The following is a 10,549-nucleotide window of genomic DNA, read 5'->3' on the forward strand; positions in this document are numbered from 1 at the left end:
CCCCCCTGAGTGTGTCCTTTATGGTTCCACGGAGCTGCAAACTGGATGGTCCCACTCTGACCTCTGGGCTTCCTGGCTCCTGGACCTCTAGGGAGGTGCTAATCTAGCCTTTGCCTGAGGCTACCCAGCAAAAGCTTCTGTGCGGGGCTTGGGCGGGGCGGGTCCCACAGGATCAACAGGGCAGGGCTAGTAGTTATGGCTGCCCTCAGAGGCCCTGCTTGACAGTGTCCCAGCAGTCGCTGCAAACACCTCCGAGAGAAAGCTTCCCTCGAGTTCCGACCGATGCCAGACAGTCCCGCTTCTCCCGTATGAGTCTGGGTCCCCAGAGGCGGTGAGTTCATCTTAATTCTAAGACATTCCTTGTCTTGTTTCCTCTGATCTATAAAACAAAGTGCCTCCAACCCTGTTTCTGAGATCTGTAACAACTCAGAAAGATGATATTCCTCTTTCTGTAAACTAATCCACTCTCTAAATGAACTGTAGGGGTGGAGTAGAGTGGGGTGGAAGTTTAGGGGAAAAAACCAGTCAGCAGGTAGCAAGAGCCAAATAGACACAAGTTATCAACATAAGAAATGTCTAAACCTGAAGAAAATTTTTATAAGAGTTCATTTGAGCCAAACTGATGACATGTGTTAGAGAACAAGCTTTGGAGAAGAACCATTTTTGCAGCTTTTCATCTGAAATTAAGAAAGTTAAGAAAGGTTACATGGAGGTGGGGGGGAGGGAAGCAAAGTGAGGGTTGAATTACAAGATGGTCGACAAGATTATGAGCTCTCTAGAGGATGGTTAAGGCTTATTTCTAGGGTGTGTTAGCCTAGATACACAGAAACAATGGATAGGGCTTGCTTAAGGCAAAGATAAACCTTGTACTAAAAAGTTATGTTGGGGTTTGGGGGTAACTATGACTACCCTCCACGACCTACTCAGTTAGGAATTTATAATCAGATCACCCTATGAGGTTACTTTCCATTAAAGCCCCTTTTTGTCCACAGTGTCAGATCTATGGAAGTTGAATCTGAAGATAGACTGGAGACCAACCAAGAGATAGATGGCCAACTCCACTTGACCTTAGCTGAGTCTGTAGGCCATAATAAAAAGTCACCCAAACAGTCCTTGTTGGGGCCATGACCTGTTGCTGAGAATGGAAAACCAGGAGTAAAGCAAAAAGAGGGCAGGACCCTGGCCTTGTTTTCCATCATACCATTCTGGTTATGCCACGTCTCTGGGCTTAGAGACAGCTGCCTGCCCTCTGGCCCTTGGCCCATTAGCATGGGAGGTCCACGGAAGGAGCAGGCAGGGCTGATATCTGGGGGATTAGCTCCATCTGCCCTGAGCTCAGCAGAAACCTCTCATCTTTCCCTTCCCTGATCCTTCTCCTGGTGCCTGACCCCCAGCAGGCCCTGCAGCCTCAAGCCTGCCTGGCCATGACATCAAGTTTAGTTTAAGCTAGGGGCCTGGTGATCCTTTTAACAGCCCTCTGAGAAGCCATACATTTTGCTTAAAACAAACAAACCAATAGCCCTCTTACATTGTAGGGTTTTGTGTGTATGTGTGTATGTATGTGTGTGGTGTGGTGGTGTGTGTGTGTGTGTGCGCACGTGCGCGCACACTTTATTGACAAGGGAATGCATGGTGAAGACTTATTTAGAGGTTGTAACAATGTCCTTCTGGATTCAGTGTATGCCAACCTGGCAGACAGCCTGCCCAGTATGTTTATGTGTATCAGTAATGTGTACAGAGCTTTACCTCATACTGAAATAGGAAGCACGCAGGTCATTTCCTCAGCATGTCCTGCTACCTGTGGACTCCTGGGGGGGCAAGCCCAGTCCTTTTTTCTTCTGTATTCTCAGTATCTAGTCCAGAGCTTGCCAAAGGGTAGGTGCTCACCAGATGCTCCTTGAATGAATATAGTAATTCTATTTTCAGAATTCAATTATGACTGGATCAACTCTGGCCCATTGTCTCTTTACTCCTTTATAGGGATGAGCTCATTGAATGTCTCTGTAGTCCCCAGTAGCTCAGCTGTTACTCACCTTATGCCAGCAAGTCAGACACACAGGGTTCTGCCCCAGGATCACTTGGACCTAATTTAATTCACTCCTTCCTCCCTCTTTATTGTCTTCCTTCTTCCTTCCTTCCTTCCTTCCCTCTCTCTCTTCCAGCTGGGTGACCAATCATCTCTGTTCACCCAAGTCTGAGGGGTTTCTTAGGCCAGAGGACTTTAAATGCTAAAACCTGGGCAAGTTGGTCATTCTATTATCCTTTTCCCTTCCAGAAATAGTTAGTGAACTGTTATATAGGCCCACCCTGGACTGGACCCTGGGGACATCAGGAACAAGATAAAGTTTCTACTGTCAGCAATCTCACAGTCTAATGGTATGGAGACCCAATAGGCAAGATATAAAGTACCAAGGAGAGGCACCTCAGCTGGAGGGTGAGAGGGAGGATGAGGTGAGATTAGACTTTCTGCAGGATGTGACATCAAAGAGCATCAGAGTCAGAAAGTCTGATTAGGAGGGGTGGAGGGAGGGAGAGGAGAGTATAGGAGGGATAAAAGGTGATGGAAGGAGGCTTGACTTGGGGTGGTGAACACACAATACAGTGTACAGGTGTTGTGGACATATGCACCTGAAACCCATATAATTTTGTTAACCAGTGTCACCCCAATTAATTAGATAAAAAGGAAAAGAAGAAGAAGAAAGTCTGATTAGTCAAATGCACCCAGTGCTGGTCAGGGAGACTGAGACAGGGATGGGAGATTTCCTGAAGGGATGGGAGATTACTCTACATCAGTACCCACTACCCAGGTGCTTGCCGTAGAGCAGAGATTGACAGAGACTGGCAATGTCATCTGTGTGCACCACTGCTATACTGGGAAAGCACAGACCAGGCTATGTTAGAATGTGTTGACTGGTTTTACCTGGGGTAACAGAGCTTACCGCTTTTGCTCAGGAGTGAGGAAATGTTCATTGTACTTCCATCCCTGCTCATCAGCTTCAGCCCTCCCTGTGTACCCTACATCCTTCTTTCCCACATTCAAAGCAAATATAAGTGTGGATCTTGGCCAGGTCACAAGTCAGGTGGTCATTTAAATTCCATTCTTATCATACCTCAAACCTTTATTGCCACCACATTTAGAACACAGAGCCTGAGGAAGCTGGAGTTGGGGGTCACTAGTGTCTGATGGTGCTGCGCAAAGGGGCCAAGGAGAAAGCAAAAGATAGTGAACTCCTTTCTGTAGTGAACATGTTCCTCCTTCAGTAGAGGAGGGTGCTCTCCCTCCAGGAGCCTCCCTTTAACTTTTCTCTCTAGCTCAGTTCCTTTACAATTTATTGTAGAACATCTTCCTACCACATGTTTTCACCTAGAGTCCACCTCAGTGTCAAGAGTCTGTTTTCATGGATTCAGTAATTCATTAATTATTGATGATTATGTATTCAATAACTAATACTGATCATTCATTAATAGTAGGATGATAGTGGTATCATCCTACTACTATAAGGGAGAGAAAATCCTATACCAAAGGGGACAACACAGGTAGCTTCTTTCTCTTTCTGAAATATTTTCAGTTATGTTTGAAAGTGGAGGGACAATAATGAAAAAGAGTATGTTGAAATTATTAGGAAATAGGGTTAGCCACCAAGACTAAAGCATAAAAGGATAGAATGGAAGCCCCCTACAGCCCTGGTGGAGTACTACATCAAGGTTAAAGTGCCTTCTGATGAAAATAGCTCAAATTAGCTTTATGATGATGAGTTCAAGCATGATATTGATGATGAAGATAAAAAGGAAACAGATGCTAACTATAATGATGTGATCTGGGGTTCTGACCAAATGCTATATGTGAATTGACTTGGTTACTCAAAGTTTTGTACTGGAATGAACAATAATTTCATAACAATTAACATCTTTGATTGATTGGTAACAGCTGTTTAAACTGAGTCAAGATGGATTCTGGGGTTGTATCTGGGATGATCTATTCTACAGACAATGCAGTGATCAATCAGTGATGTCAGAGGTAGCCAAGAAGGTGTGGGGGCGAGTATTTCAGATACTCACCATCTGCACAGCTGCCACTATGGTTTGTTTGCGTCTCTCCTCATTCCACAGAAGTTGAGTCACCGGAGCCACTTTATTTTGTATTGTGTTATTTATGAGAGCTCCATAACTGGTTGGTCACCCTTTATTGTTCTCCTAAACATCAGGCATGCTGCTGGGCTTGTAGGCTGCCTTTCTCTAATACTTCAGAAGGGCAAGGAAAGTGGCTTTTCTAAGAGTAACCTGGCATCCCAGCACCCATCCTTCTCCCTGCTTCCTGTGGGAGCACAGACAGATTTGCAGTAACAGGGCTGATGTCATGATGATTTCAAGTGATTTGGCCCAGAGACAGCACCTACTCCCTGGACAATATCCATGAAAACTCAACACAGTAACTTGAGTGAGTCCCATTTTCCCCTGGTGTGATTTGCAGATGTTGAGATGGAAGCTCGCCAGGGCTGCCCTCTGAAATGGAACTTGTAGGAAGCAGCAGCTCTGGTCACCTGAACGCAAGCAAGGTTTCCAAAGAAATCGAAATAGCAGCTTAGGGAAGGAGCACAAAAAATGTACTTTATGGAAAGATTTAAAGTCACAGTATACCTGATGAACATGAACAATTTTCCACTCTAACTATATTCACAAATCCTGGCTCATGGGATTCACACAGTAACCCATGGGTATGGACTGTATGGATGTGGGCTGTGCGGGTGTGATCCTTCATTTTCTAGTTGAGAGAAGGGAGGGGGTGTCAGTGGCTTGCATCTCAGGTGACTGAGATGACTTGTGTCTTCTGGCCATTCCTAGGAAGTGCTCTCTCCACCTCATCCTGCCCTTATGAACTGGAGGTAGGCCACCTAAGTTATACTTTATCATACATTCCAAGATTTTCTTTAAGGTGGAAAAACTAAGGAGCAGAGGGCAGTGGAGACAAAAAGAAATGGGAAAGACACACCCAGAGTGCCACCTATGCCCACAAATTATTGGAGTAACAGCCCAGAGTGTGGCTATTTATTTATTTATTTTGGAGAGTGTGGCTTTTTAGAATATAAAGGTGTGGTGATGTTTTCTGATATTAGCAGAAATATAGGTGGTACTTCTCCTGGGAACTGGTAACCTTGGGGATAAAATCTGGGCCAGCTCTGGCTGAAAACTAGGGGTATAAATTCCCCTAGTTCTGGAAGTTAAACATTCAGAACTAAGCAATTACTCTGGCTTCAGCTCTTTCTTTATAATAGTGAACAAAAATGGTGGAAGATACAAAGAGTAAGAAAACATGGCAAGAGAGACCCCAAAGTCCCAGCCCTTTAACAGCACATTGGAATCACCTGGGAAGCTCTAACCCACAATGCCCAAGCTTCCCCCCAAACCAGCTGAATCAGAACCACTGGAGGTGGGACCCAAGCATCAATGCTTAAAGCCCCCAGGAGTTTCTAATGTTTCTAACCATGGTCAAGAACCCTAGTTTAAGAGAGTGGTCCAGAAAGGCTGTCTTAGGAAAGGAAGATGCACCGAAAGAACATGCCATACACCCACCACGCCCCCCCCGCCAGGCCGCCTTTTTGCCTTAATTAATCTTTATTCCTAATGAAATATTTTGAGGGCTGGGAAAAGGGTACTAAGTCCCCCAATTCACTTGGTTTTGGTCTCACTGCCTCACGCAGGAGCGTTCACCTGAGGGAACACACTTGCTCTTATGAACCCCTCAGTCTGTCCTCTTCTTCTGAAGAAAAACACAGGGACACTTGAAAGGACAGCCATACAGAAAGCCACAGCAATCGCCAGGGAAAAATCACCTCCCAAAGGCCTTCTCAAACTGAGTCCAGTTGAGGAATTTCACCCTTTGAAGCTGTGAGAATTCCAGGACAAGGTTTTACATGGCCGTGTCCCCTCCTATTGCTGCTCCACCCCAGGATCCCTCAGAATCCCTGCCCTGCCCAGTCTGTTAGAGTATCAGCTTCAGAGGGGCTCCTTCATACTCAGCTTTGCCTCCTATACAATATACAGTTTAGCACCTACCCAGCATGTAGTAGAAACTAAGCAAATGTTGGTGGAATGAGCAATTAGAATGTTGCTGGTGTTGTCGGGGACTTTATGGGTTAAATTCCCTACCACCTCAGAAAACCACGTCCCATCTCCTGTCTCCCGTGTGTTGAAGGGTACGTGGGAAAGCCCTCTGTGAGTACAGGGCCCAGGGAGGCACTTCCACTCTCCTTCCACGCTCTTTCCGAATCAGGGCAAGGGGGAGGAGACATGACTAGAGCTCATCTGGAGGTGACATTTAAAATCATGACATTTGAAGACACTGGAGCAGGAAGGCTGAGGGTAGAAGGAGGTCAAATGGGTCTTATCTCATCCTTCAGGGTAGGGCCAACTCTTTGGGGTCAGTTGAGGGGCCATAGCACCAGATGTCACTGCTTCCCAGAAAACATAGCTTATGATCAAGTGAGCTTTAATGATGCTGAAATCCTTTCTAGAAAGCCTGAGCCCTTTTGAAACTGGATGTCCAACTGGCCCGAGGACTGGGTATTTCTATTGGTGGGAAAGCTCTGATTTTTCCAAAGCAGAAGGTCCTGAGTAAGCGTTTGGAGCCCCTCTGGTACTTGGAAAACCTGCCACGTTCTGAATAAAGCATCCTATAATTAAGAAACAATTACTTGGAAGCGTACGTCTCCATTGCTCAGTCTAGCTTTCATTTTTTCCCCCCATAACACAAAAAGTTTCCAGTCTCCCATGCTCTGTTGTTCTAAATTAATCATATTCTGAGATGGAGCTTGGAGCCTGGCTTGGCCTGCACTGTCAACGAGAGGATGCAGATATATTGGGTCAGGGCATTGCAGAGATAGGTCAGGGCGTTAGAAGCTTTGGCTGCTAGTGCTGGTGATTAGGTTAGAATCAATTGGAAAAATGGGCTAGGGTTGGCTAAATGGGCTCATTTGCTCAAAGGGAAATAAAAGATGACTTTAATCATGACAAAGCTGCATCTCCCAGCCAGGCAACCCTCGTCATTGCCTAAGAGTGTCTGTTCTGGGAGCTTAGGCCCAGCTCTGCTGGACAGGTCTGTGCACCTGCCCTGGACCGGAATATGGTCAGAAAATGGAGGCCTAGGAAGACAAAATCCAGGACAACCTCTGTTGCTTCCCAGATTCCAGTTTTGTGACATGAAATGTACTTCTTGTTTAGACCAGGTAACTGCTGCAGCCCCGTTTATGAACCTAGACACTTTCAAGCATGTCAAGTGGCTACCAAGAAATATATATATATTGGACTATGTTTGGATTGACCGCTACTTCTTAATTCTCTATCACCTCCTAGGTGTGGCTGGCTGGCCCTTACCTTCCATCAATATTGAGTAAAGAAACCTTGCAGATGAGACCTTTGAAAAACAATCAATACTATTTATTCCTCTGGTTGGGGAAATTTGGGAGGGCAAACTGATTCCATAATCAAGAAGAGGTAGGACTTAGACCAAAGTTCCTCAAATCTGATTACACCTTAGACTTGAATTGGGGGTGGAGGTGAGGGCAGGGGTTCCAATATTAATGCCTGAGCTCTCCCCAGATATTTATCATTTAATTGTCTAGGGCAGTGGTTCTCAACCTTTGCTGCACATTAGAATCACCTGGGAATCTTTATAAAATCCTGATTTCTGGGCCTCATCCTCTGGAAATTCTGTTTCTTTGTTATGGGGTGGGGCCACAACATTAGTAACAAAACAACAGAATTTCTGGAGGATGAGGCCCAGAAATCAGGATTTAAAAAAGATTCCCAGGTGATTCTAACATGCAGCCAAGGTTGAGAACCACTGGTCTAGGGTGAGGTTCAGGCATGAGGACCTAAAGCTCCCCAAGTGATGGTACTGTGTGGCCAGGGTTGACAAAGAACCTCTGATTCCAGCTAAAAGGAAATGTGTAGGTGTGCATATGTTTCTTATCTCTCTAGTTAGATAATAAACTCCTAGAGAGCAAGGACAGTGCCATATGTTTTGGCATCTTTTCCCTCAGAGTTTAATAGAATGTGTGCACTACACAGTGGGTTCTCATAAGTATTTAAATATGAATTCTTGAATGATGGACAAGCAGTATAATCCCTTTAGAAATCTCATCCACCTTAGGCAGCAACTACAGTTTAAACATGCTGCACTGCAGAGGCCCTTTTAGGGACAGATGAGCCAGCTAGACCTGCACAATTCACTCAGCACCATTCTAACCCCTTAAAAAAATGTCTAGATGTAAAACCTCCCCGATAATTAAAGGTAGAAGGAGTCTAAGGTGGTTTTTCTTTCTTTTCTTTTTCGTTTGTTTGTTTGTCAAGTCTCTGATAAGAAAAAACAAAGTAGTCTTATTCTTAGACATATTATTTGTTTTTGTAATTTGCTGGGGATGATTATGTCATTATCTAGTTTTCCTTAGAGAAATCAGACAAGACAGTAGTGTCACTTGTCTAAACACTTCCAAAAGCATCCTCTGCAATTATCCTCTGATACATCATTATGATTCAAGCACCTGACGGTCTGAGCACTTCATTCTGATAAAGAAGGAAACTAAGAAAATTATGGAAAAATAGAGAAGTAAGCAAGAAGACTATATCTAGAGAGGTTGGAACTAGAGTTTAGATTGAACCTTCCACTACAAGCCTTCTTTACTACATACCACTGTTGTCTATGGATTGAATCTTTAAAATCAACCTAAAAGAAGCCTAGGGGAGCACTTTGGATTTTAAAAAGTAGCCAACACAACATAGAAAGATTATCCTATATAATAAAAGGCTAATATGCAAATTGACCAAACAGCGGAACGACCAGTCACTATAACACATACTGATCACCAAGGGGCAGATACTCAGTGCAGGAGCTGCCCCCTGGCGGTCAGTGCACTTCCACAGGGGGAGCTCCAATCTGCCAGAAGCCAGGCTCACAACTGGCGAGCACAGCAGCAGTGGGTGGCGGGAGCGCTAAGAATGTCCGACTGCCAGCTTAGGACATCCCCCAAGGGCTCCCAGACTGCAAAAGGATGTAGGCCGGGCTGAGGAACACCTCCTCCCCTCAAGGGCATGCATTTCATGCACTGGGCCTCTAGTGAATCAACAATTTAATTAGGAGACTAGATAGATCTTCACAATTAAGTGCTTACAATTATTGTAAAAAGTAGATTTCTTGCCTTTCTTTCCTTTGTTCCTTTCTTGCTCTCCTCCCCTCCTTCCCTTTCTTCTAATAAACACTAATTGAGCTAAAAAGAAAATCTCACAGTCTTCACATTCCCTCCAAGAGATCATGACTTCATAGGGCAGGCAGAAATGGCAGCAGCAGACCTGACAAAGAGTGGGTGTGAGGAGCCCAAAGGGAAGGAGCTTGGAGAAAGGTTGCACTCCCAAAGGGGAAGGGAAGGGTCATCAATGCACCCAGAACTGGTTCCTGGAGTCTGGAAGGACATCTAAGGTCAGCTCGTCCAGTGCTGCTCATGGGATCCTTAGCCAATCAGTGATTGTGTGACCTTTCTTAAGTATCTGCTGTCATTCCATGGCCAGATAACTCTGACACCCTTAAGACAAGCAACAAAGTCTGTGTCAGTCAGTATCAACCGGACTCCCTAAAGAGGCACAAAATGGGCAATTGGGCCAAAGCAAAAAAAGTAATTTAATTGCTCATAAAACTGAGATGTCTAGGGTATAGGTCTGGCTTCTGGCAAGGCTGGGTGGAGGGATTCAAATGACACCATCAGGAATATTCTGCCCTCTCTCATCTTTGCTTCCCTCAGGCAGGCAAGATAGCCACCTGCAGCTCAAAGATCCTATCAGCTCAGCAACCCAAGAAGAGACAATCTCTCCTGTTAGTCTTGGACAACTCTCATTAGCCCAGCTTGAGTCAGGGCTGATCCACAAACTAAGAGAGAAGAAATAATTAAGGAAAACTCCAAGGTTTCAGACTGGAGACACCACAAATTAAGAGATTCCGAAAGAGCACTGGATTTGGAAAATAGAGAAATTGGAAAGGCAGACTTTGGTCTTAGATAAGTCAGAGGTATTGGTGTGACTCTAATGAGGGGTGAGTTGTGAGCTATAAAACATTCTGCAAGTGAAATTTATATTATTAGTACAGGTGTCATGTATGAGATAGGAGAAAACAAGAAACCAGTGATGCTCTCTTGGGTCCTCATTTCCAAGATGACCAAGAAAAGAAGGAATAACGGTAGTGCCAAAAAAAAGGCCAAGGCCATGTGCAGCCTTTTCATTGCACCAACTGTGCCCAGTGCATGCCCAAGGACAAGGTCATTAAGAAGTTTGTCATTCAAAAGATAGTAGAGGCCGCAGCCAGTAGGGACATCTCCGAAGCGAGTGTCTTTGGTGCCTATGTACTTCCCAAGCTGTATGTGAAGCTACATTACTGTGTAAGCTGTGCCATTCACAGCAAGGTAGTTAGGAAGCATTGTCATGAAGCCTGGAAGGACCGAACACCCCCCACCCTGATTTAGACCTGCGGGTGCTGCCCCATGACCAAAACCTATGTAAGGAGCTA

The 10,549-nt window shown here is 45.0% G+C and overlaps 1 pseudogene; it reads left to right on the forward strand.

Moving 5' to 3' along the window:
* Nucleotides 1-10,197: 10,197 nt before the first annotated feature.
* LOC107184940 lies at nt 10,198-10,542 on the forward strand (annotated as a pseudogene).
* Nucleotides 10,543-10,549: the final 7 nt, after the last annotated feature.

This window comes from Myotis davidii, unplaced genomic scaffold, assembly GCF_000327345.1.
Source record: "Myotis davidii unplaced genomic scaffold, ASM32734v1 scaffold44, whole genome shotgun sequence".
In the NCBI taxonomy this organism is placed as follows: domain Eukaryota; kingdom Metazoa; phylum Chordata; class Mammalia; order Chiroptera; family Vespertilionidae; genus Myotis; species Myotis davidii.